The following is a 7,728-nucleotide window of genomic DNA, read 5'->3' as shown; positions in this document are numbered from 1 at the left end:
ATATGCAAATGATTAGCTTTTCAGAGCATTCACACAAGGATGCCGCCGGTGGCGACACCTACAACGCGCTGACATGAGGAACGTTTCCAACCTATTTCTCATACACAAAAAGCAGTTGACTGGCGTTGCCTGGTGAAACGTGGTTGTGATGCCTCGTGTAAGCAGGAGAAATGCGTACAATCACGTTTCCAACTTTGATAAAGGTCGGATTGTAGCCTATCGCGATTGCGCTTTATCGTATCGTGACATTGCTGCTCGCGTTGGCCGACATCCAATGACTGTTAGCAGAACATGGTGGGTTCAGGAGGGTAATACGGAATGCCGTGCTGGATCCCAACGGCCTCGTATCACTAGCAGTCGAGATCACAAGCATCTTATCCGCATGGCTGTAACGGATCGTGCAGCCACGTCTCGATCCCTGAGTCAACAGATGGGGACGTTTGCAAGACAACAACCATCTGCACGAACAGTTCGACGACGTTTGCAGCAGCATGGACTATCAGCTCGGAGACCATTGACGCTGCATCACAGACAGGAGCGCCTGTGATGGTGTACTCAACGATGAACCTGGATGCACGAATGGCAAAACGTCATTTTTCGGATGAATCCAGGTTCTTTTTACAGCATCATGATGGTCGCATCCGTGTTTGGCGACATCGCGGTGAACGCACATTGGAAGCGTGTATTTGTCATCGCCATACAGGCGTGTCACTCGGCGTGATGGTACGGGATCCCATTGTTTATACATCTCGGTCACCTCTTGTTCGCATTGACGGCACTTTGAACAGTGGACGTTACATTTCAGATGTGTTACTACCTGTGGCTCTACCCTTCATTCGATCCCTGCGAAACGCTACATTTCAACAGGATAATGCACGACCACATGTTGCGGGTGCTGTAAGTCCTTTCTGGATACAGAAAATGTTCAGCTGCTGCCCTGGGCAGCACATTCTCCAGATCTCTCACCAATTGAAAACGTCTGGTCACTGGTAGCCTAGCAACTGGCTCGTCACAATACGCAGGTCACTACTCTTGAAGAACTGAGGTATCGTGTTGAAGCTGCATGGGCAGCTGTACCTGTACACGCCATCCAAGCTCTGTTTGACTCAATTACCAGGCGTATCAAGGCCGTTATTATGGCCATAGGTGGTTGTTCTGGGTACTGATTTCTCAGGATCTATGAACCCAAACTGCATGAACATGTCAGTTCTAGTATAATATATTTGTCCAATGAATACCCGTTTATCAGCTGCATTTCTTCTTGGTGTAGTAATTTTAATGGCCAGTAGTATATATCTATATGACTATTCCACAATTCACTCATTATTGCGTGGCGGAGGATTCATTGATTCACTTTCACACCATATCTCTACCATTTTTTCTTTGCCGTACGAAAACACCATTTCTCACTGTGACTTGTAAAACCATGAAACCTGGTGTGGGACCTGCGCATTGTGCACTCTGGAATAGGCAGCTCCCCAGGTATACCCAATACATGTGTACATCCACTGCTCGCATACAAGCAGAACCTACTCTCATCGTTCAAGACAACAGAGCAACATGACACTCTCCAGTTGACTCTTTCATGATAAGAGAGTAGCTGTGCCCGGCGATATCCTTGTGATAGGCCAGCCAGAGTAATGCATGATCAGAGTCCTATTGCGTATAGGTTGGGCAGAGGAATGCATGATCAGAGTCCTATTGCATATAGGCTGGCCAGGGGAAAGCATGATCAGAGTCCTGTTGCATATAGGCTGGCCAGAGGAATGCATGATCAGAGTCCTGTTGCATATAGGCTGGCCAGAGGAATGTGTGATCAGAGTCCTGTTGCATATAGGCTGGCCAGAGGAATGTGTCATCAGAGTCCTGTGGCATATAGGCTGGCCAGAGGAATGCATGATCAGAGTCCTGTTGCATATAGGCTGGCCAGAGGAATGTGTCATCAGAGTCCTGTGGCATATAGGCTGGCCAGAGGAATGCATGATCAGAGTCCTGTTGCGTATAGGCTGGCCAGAGGAATGTGTCATCAGAGTCCTGTGGCATATAGGCTGGCCAGAGGAATGCGTGATCAGAGTCCTGTGGCATATAGGCTGGCCAGAGGAATGCGTGATCATAGTCCTGTGGCATATAGGCTGGCCAGAGGAATACATGATCAGAGTCCTGTTGCATATAGGCTGGCCAGAGGAATGCATGATCAGAGTCCTGTTGCATATAGGCTGGCCAGAGGAATGCATGATCAGAGTCCTGTTGCATATAGGCTGGCCAGAGGAATGCATGATCAGAGTCCTGTGGCATATAGGCTGGCTAGAGGAATGCATGATCAGAGTCCTGTTGCATATAGGCTGGCCAGAGGAATGCATGACCAGAGTCCTGTTGCATATAGGCTGGCCAGAGGAATGTGTGATCAGTCCTGCTACCAGACAGCACTTAATGGTTATGATTACACAGCAAGTGACACATTTGCCAGTGTTTCTTACTCGTCTGATGTTCAGTTGGCCATTGCTGTTGGCATCAATCTGGACCTGTGTCTGCCATCCAGAGCCTTGTGTACAGGTGTGGATGTGTTCCACAGACCACTGTTGGAAGCAACGATACGCCACCTATACATTGTGCCCAACATGTGCTGCAGCCGATCAATACGTCCATCCATCTTCCTGCAGGCCCACAATGTAATCCCGTTCAGTTCAAATGGATGAAGCTGTTCAGTAGGAGTATGTACTCGTCGCCAGTGCATGGCTCTACCCTAGCGTGAATGATGCAAACACTACTCATCTCTAAACATTGGCAGTTACAGCCTGTAGAGTGAAAACAGAAGGGGTCACAGGTAGCCCTTCTGATCGCTGATAACCATAACTAGAGAATCACTAACACTGCATTCACTCAGTATCCACATATATCAATGAGCGTGGTCCTTGAGGGTCTTTCATGTACATCTACATTGACACTGCCAGAAGAAAACGCAAGACTCAATCATTTCTTAGTGTCCAGCACACCAGAAGAATGGAGCATCTCGGCCCTACAACTTCCCATCCTGAATTGAACCGTTCATATCATATGGTGAACACTGGATCTGTAAGCACAGGTTCCTGCTAATAGCCCCTGTCTACCAGCAACAGTTTTGGACGTTAAACACATATATTCTTGAAACTTCCTGGCAGATTAAAACTGTGTGCCAGGCCGAGACTCGAACTCGGGACCTTTGCCTTTCGCGGGCAAGTGCTCTACCAACTGAGCTACCCAAGCACGACTCACGCCCAGTCCTCACAGCTCTACTTCTGCCGGTACCTCGTCTCCTACCTTCCAAACTTTACAGAAGCTTGCAGAACTAGCACTCCTGAAAGAAAGGGTATTGCAGAGACATGGCTTAGCCACAGCCTTAGGGATGTTTCCAGAATGATATTTTCACTCTGCATCGGAGTGTGCACTGATATGAAACTTCCTGGCAGATTAAAACTGTGTGCCGGGCCAAGACTCTGGACCTCTGCCTTTCACGGGCAAGTGCTCTACCAACTGAGCTACCCAAGCACGACTCACGCCCAGTCCTCACAGCTCTACTTCTGCTGGTACCTCGTCTCCTACCTTCCAAACTTTACAGAAGCTTGCAGAACTAGCACTCCTGAAAGAAAGGGTATTGCAGAGACATGGCTTAGCCACAGCCTTGGGGATGTTTCCAGAATATTTTCACTCTGCATCGGAGTGTGCGCTGTTATGAAACTTCCTGGCAGATTAAAACTGTGTGCCGGGCCAAGACTCGAACTCAGGACCTTTGCCTTTCGCGGGCAAGTGCTCTACCAACTGAGCTACCCAAGCACGACTCACGCCCAGTCCTCACAGCTCTACTTCTGCCGGTACATATATTCTTGTTGGAGCACAATAATGTCCCCAATCTTTCCAATCTTCGTGTCACAGCTATGCATAACAGGGAATACCGTGATGCCAGCAATAATACTGATCTGACGTATACATACGATTTTCTCTGGCAGCCACACCTTGGCCTTTGAAGGGTCATCGTTTCAGTTCCGAGGAGTTTGTTGAAATGGCTATTGGCTGATACTGTTGCAGTGTTCGCTTTGTGTCAGATTTCACATGATGTGACGATGCACTTTCACATCACAAAATGGTTCACACTTTCGCTCCAATCGACAGGCAAACAGGTTTGCATTTAAACTTAAATCTTCTGACTGTTCCTTCATCATCACAGAACTGAGAAATGTAGCTGATGCGAGAGATTCACCTGAACCAAATTCAGAGCGCTTTGCATCAAAATCTACAGCTGCAGCTGCTGTGCAATGATGGGAGCAAAGTGTTGAGAGAATTCTTCGGCGAGATCTTTAGGTGCAACATTCCAGTACAGTGATCACACAAGAACTGAATGTCAGCGATTTTTAAATTTGTATGATGCTGAGTCGAGACAATGTTCTGTTTGGAACGAAGGCAGAGACAGACAAATCTGCGGTTCCTGGCAGTCCTTTCCATTCTGCATCAGAGTTTCCGTTTTCAGATTGTAGCCTGTGGGCACGAAAATGTGATACTGTTTCTTTTTGCTTCAAAAATACCATTATAATCAAGTAAATATTACCAGAATGAGATTTTCACTCTGCAGCGGAGTGTGCGCTGATATGAGACTTCCTGGCAGATTAAAACTGTGTGCCCGACCGAGACTCGAACTCGGGACCTTTGCCTTTCGCAGGCAAGTGCTCTACCATCTGAGCTACCGAAGCATGACTCACGCCAGGTCCTCACAGCTTCACTTCTGCCAGTACCTCGTCTCTTACCTTCCAAACTTTACAGGAGCTCTCCTGCGAACCATGCAGAACTAGCACTCCCCGTCTTGGAGACCGAGCTCCTCAAACTCTTAGAAGATCCGAAATTTAACGCCTTTAAATGCAGTGCGGTATTATGCAGTGAACTGAGTCACCCCCCTAAACATCAAGGTGACGCGGAGACGGCTACTCTGCATTATATATGGGGTGAAAATGGTGTTATTTCTCTGAGCACATCGATTGCTGAGTTGTACCGAGAATCCACCTTGAGCGCTATTATGGCCCGATTTTCCGAGATGGAAGCACGTGGATCCGCTAAAGCGCTCAGCAGTATACCACACCTCGACATCCATATACATGTCTATGATCCAATGAATGGAGGGTCCAGTTATATTGAACTCCCTATAGATATTGAGAAAAAGCAGGCGTGCATTAATGTTCAAAATAAGTATGATAATGCGTGTTTTGCATGGTCAGTCCTGGCTTGCGAGAGAAATTACAATTACAATTACAATTACAAACATCATCCCGAGCGTCCCAGCAGTTACAAAGTCAAAGATATTAAGAGACAGTACAACTTTGATGGAATAGAGTTCCCTTTAAGAATCCAGGACATATCTAAGTTTTAAGCTCAGAATACCGCAATATCGGTCCACGTTTGTGGCCTGGAGAGGAAAAGCATGTCAGATGAGCAGAACAAGCACACAGTAGTAGACCCCCTCCATTTCTCAAAATTTGCATGTGAGCGAGAGTTGCATGTCAACATGCTGCTCTTCTCCGAACGTGATAATTATCACTACGTCTGGATCAAAGACATGTCCCGACTCATTTCCTCCCAGTTAAGTAAAAATGAACATAAACAACATATTTGTATAAGGTGTTTGAATTATTTTTCATCTCAAGAGTTATAAGCGACACATCTATTAGATTGTGCATGCATGGACCCGGTACGTGTTGTTATGCCCACTGAAGAAAATAACTTCATTAAATTTAAAAATGCTCACCACTAGCAGCATTGTCCTTTTGTTGTGTACGCCGATTTTGATGCTTGCTGGCTCCTATTACTCGTTGTGAAGGGAACCCCTTAGCCTCACACACAACCTTCACACAAAAACACTTACCTTATGCGACTGCGTTCCAAGTTGTATGCGCATATGATTGTAAACTTAATAGCTATCAGTCTTATGTAGGGGGCGATCCGGCGGTTTGGCTTCTCACTGAGCTTGGAAAACTTTCATGGCAAGTTCACAAGCTCTACAGCATCAATATTCCCATGACCAAATCAAAGGAAAATGATGACTTGTATGAAAAGGCTGTTAATTGTCATATTTGCGGGCTGGCCTTAGATAGAAAAGCTGAGACTCCTCGTAGAGACCATTGTCATCTTACGGGTAAGTTCCGCGGTGCAGCCCACAAAGCATGCAACTTGAAGAAACAATCCGAAGTGACGCGATAATAGAGGACAAACATTATCCGCCACAGGAACGTAGGTGGAACCAGGGTAATAATAACTGGAAACCAACCAATAAAAATGGAAGGGATCAACCAGTGCAGAACTGGAGAGCGAGTGAAGACCGCAATCCAGAACCTACACAAATAATCAAAATACGTCCGGCGTACCCTGGCCGTATGCAAACTGCGCAAAACAGACAAGAATGACTAGGGCGGCACACTCGGCAGCGGAAGAACGGCGGCCGGAAACAAAGTAGTGTATAATTAGATTAGATTTTGTGATTTGTTGGCGATGTTTATTTGTATTAGTATAGGCACTGTTTTATTTGTGTTTTGTGATTATTTGTTTTATGTTGTGTGTATTTATTTTCCTATTTTCATGTGCTTGTCTTATTTTGGCATGGATTGTGTGTATATTATGTGTTTGATGTTAAATTTTGTTGTATGGGGACCATTGGGTCGCTTAGTATAGAAAATTTGCTTCAGCTATGACACAAACAATATTTAGAGGTATTAGATTAATTATAGAAGGGGTTATCTTATGTAGATAACTTCCTATACAAAATTTTATGGCAAGGCTATTGGACAGGAGAGCTTTCAGGATAAAATCTGGCTCTGTGGTGGATGGATTTGGGCTGTGTTGAGCGTGTTGTGATGTGGCAGGTGGATATTGCGTCCCACCGAATGTGTTGCGTTTCTTGAGACGAGTGCAGGGTATGACGTCCGATGCGGTAGTGTTCAGGACCCACCCGTTGCGTTATCGGCGTATGGTGATTGTGGGTGTTTCGGGTGATAATTATGAGGTGGTCTGTCCGACGCAGTAGTGTTCGAGACGCACCTGTTATCTCAATTGTGTTGATAGTGTGAGTACGGTGATCAAAACGACTATCCGGTGGCCAGTCAATCGAAATTAGGCGATAGGGACGCATCAAACATGGATAATTCGTAATCGGTGCGATGAGGATGTTGTGTGAAAAGACGAGTTTTGAGCCGTCATAGAAAGACGTAAATCAGGTGGCTGGTCGCACGCAATAGCGTGATCGCCAGAGCTTATTAATGATTTGGGCCGTAGGAGTGTTGTAGAGACGTATTAGCGACGCTAGCCGAGTCTAGGCTTAACTATTTGAGTTAAGCAGAGACGCTAAAACAACACGCCAGTCAGTTTAAAGGATGATAATGAAGGTCACCACAAAAGATAGATGCTCTCAAGTCCAGCCATGAACCTTGACCACTATCACTGATTTTTACTTGTTGTAGCGTGTAAAACTAACTCTTGTTTTGTTCAACAGATAAGCATGACGTTGAATTGAGCCTGCCGTTACAGACAGAAGCAGACTAGGAGCGGAAGACCAATGCCATAATCAGTCAAACTAGCGTCGTCTTCAGAATTAGACTAACTGTTCTAAAACATATTAATCTTTAACACCATCAGTGGTTGAATTCGTTGTGTGGTGAGCAGATCGAGCGTCTTCATCACACAAGTTGCTGAGTGGGACGGAGAGCACGTAAGAAT

General features: G+C 45.9%; 1 non-coding gene across 1 annotated transcript; it reads right to left on the bottom strand.

Annotated features, from left to right (window-relative positions):
* Window positions 1-3,169: 3,169 nt before the first annotated feature.
* Trnas-cga lies at window positions 3,170-3,244 on the bottom strand. The gene has a single exon. It is a non-coding gene; the product is annotated as a tRNA-Ser (tRNA).
* Window positions 3,245-7,728: the final 4,484 nt, after the last annotated feature.

The sequence above is a fragment of the Schistocerca piceifrons genome, chromosome 10 (assembly GCF_021461385.2).
Source record: "Schistocerca piceifrons isolate TAMUIC-IGC-003096 chromosome 10, iqSchPice1.1, whole genome shotgun sequence".
Classification (NCBI taxonomy): Eukaryota; Metazoa; Arthropoda; class Insecta; order Orthoptera; family Acrididae; genus Schistocerca; species Schistocerca piceifrons.
The sequence above is the reverse complement of the archived record's forward strand: the minus strand, read 5'-3'. Positions and strand labels throughout refer to the sequence as shown.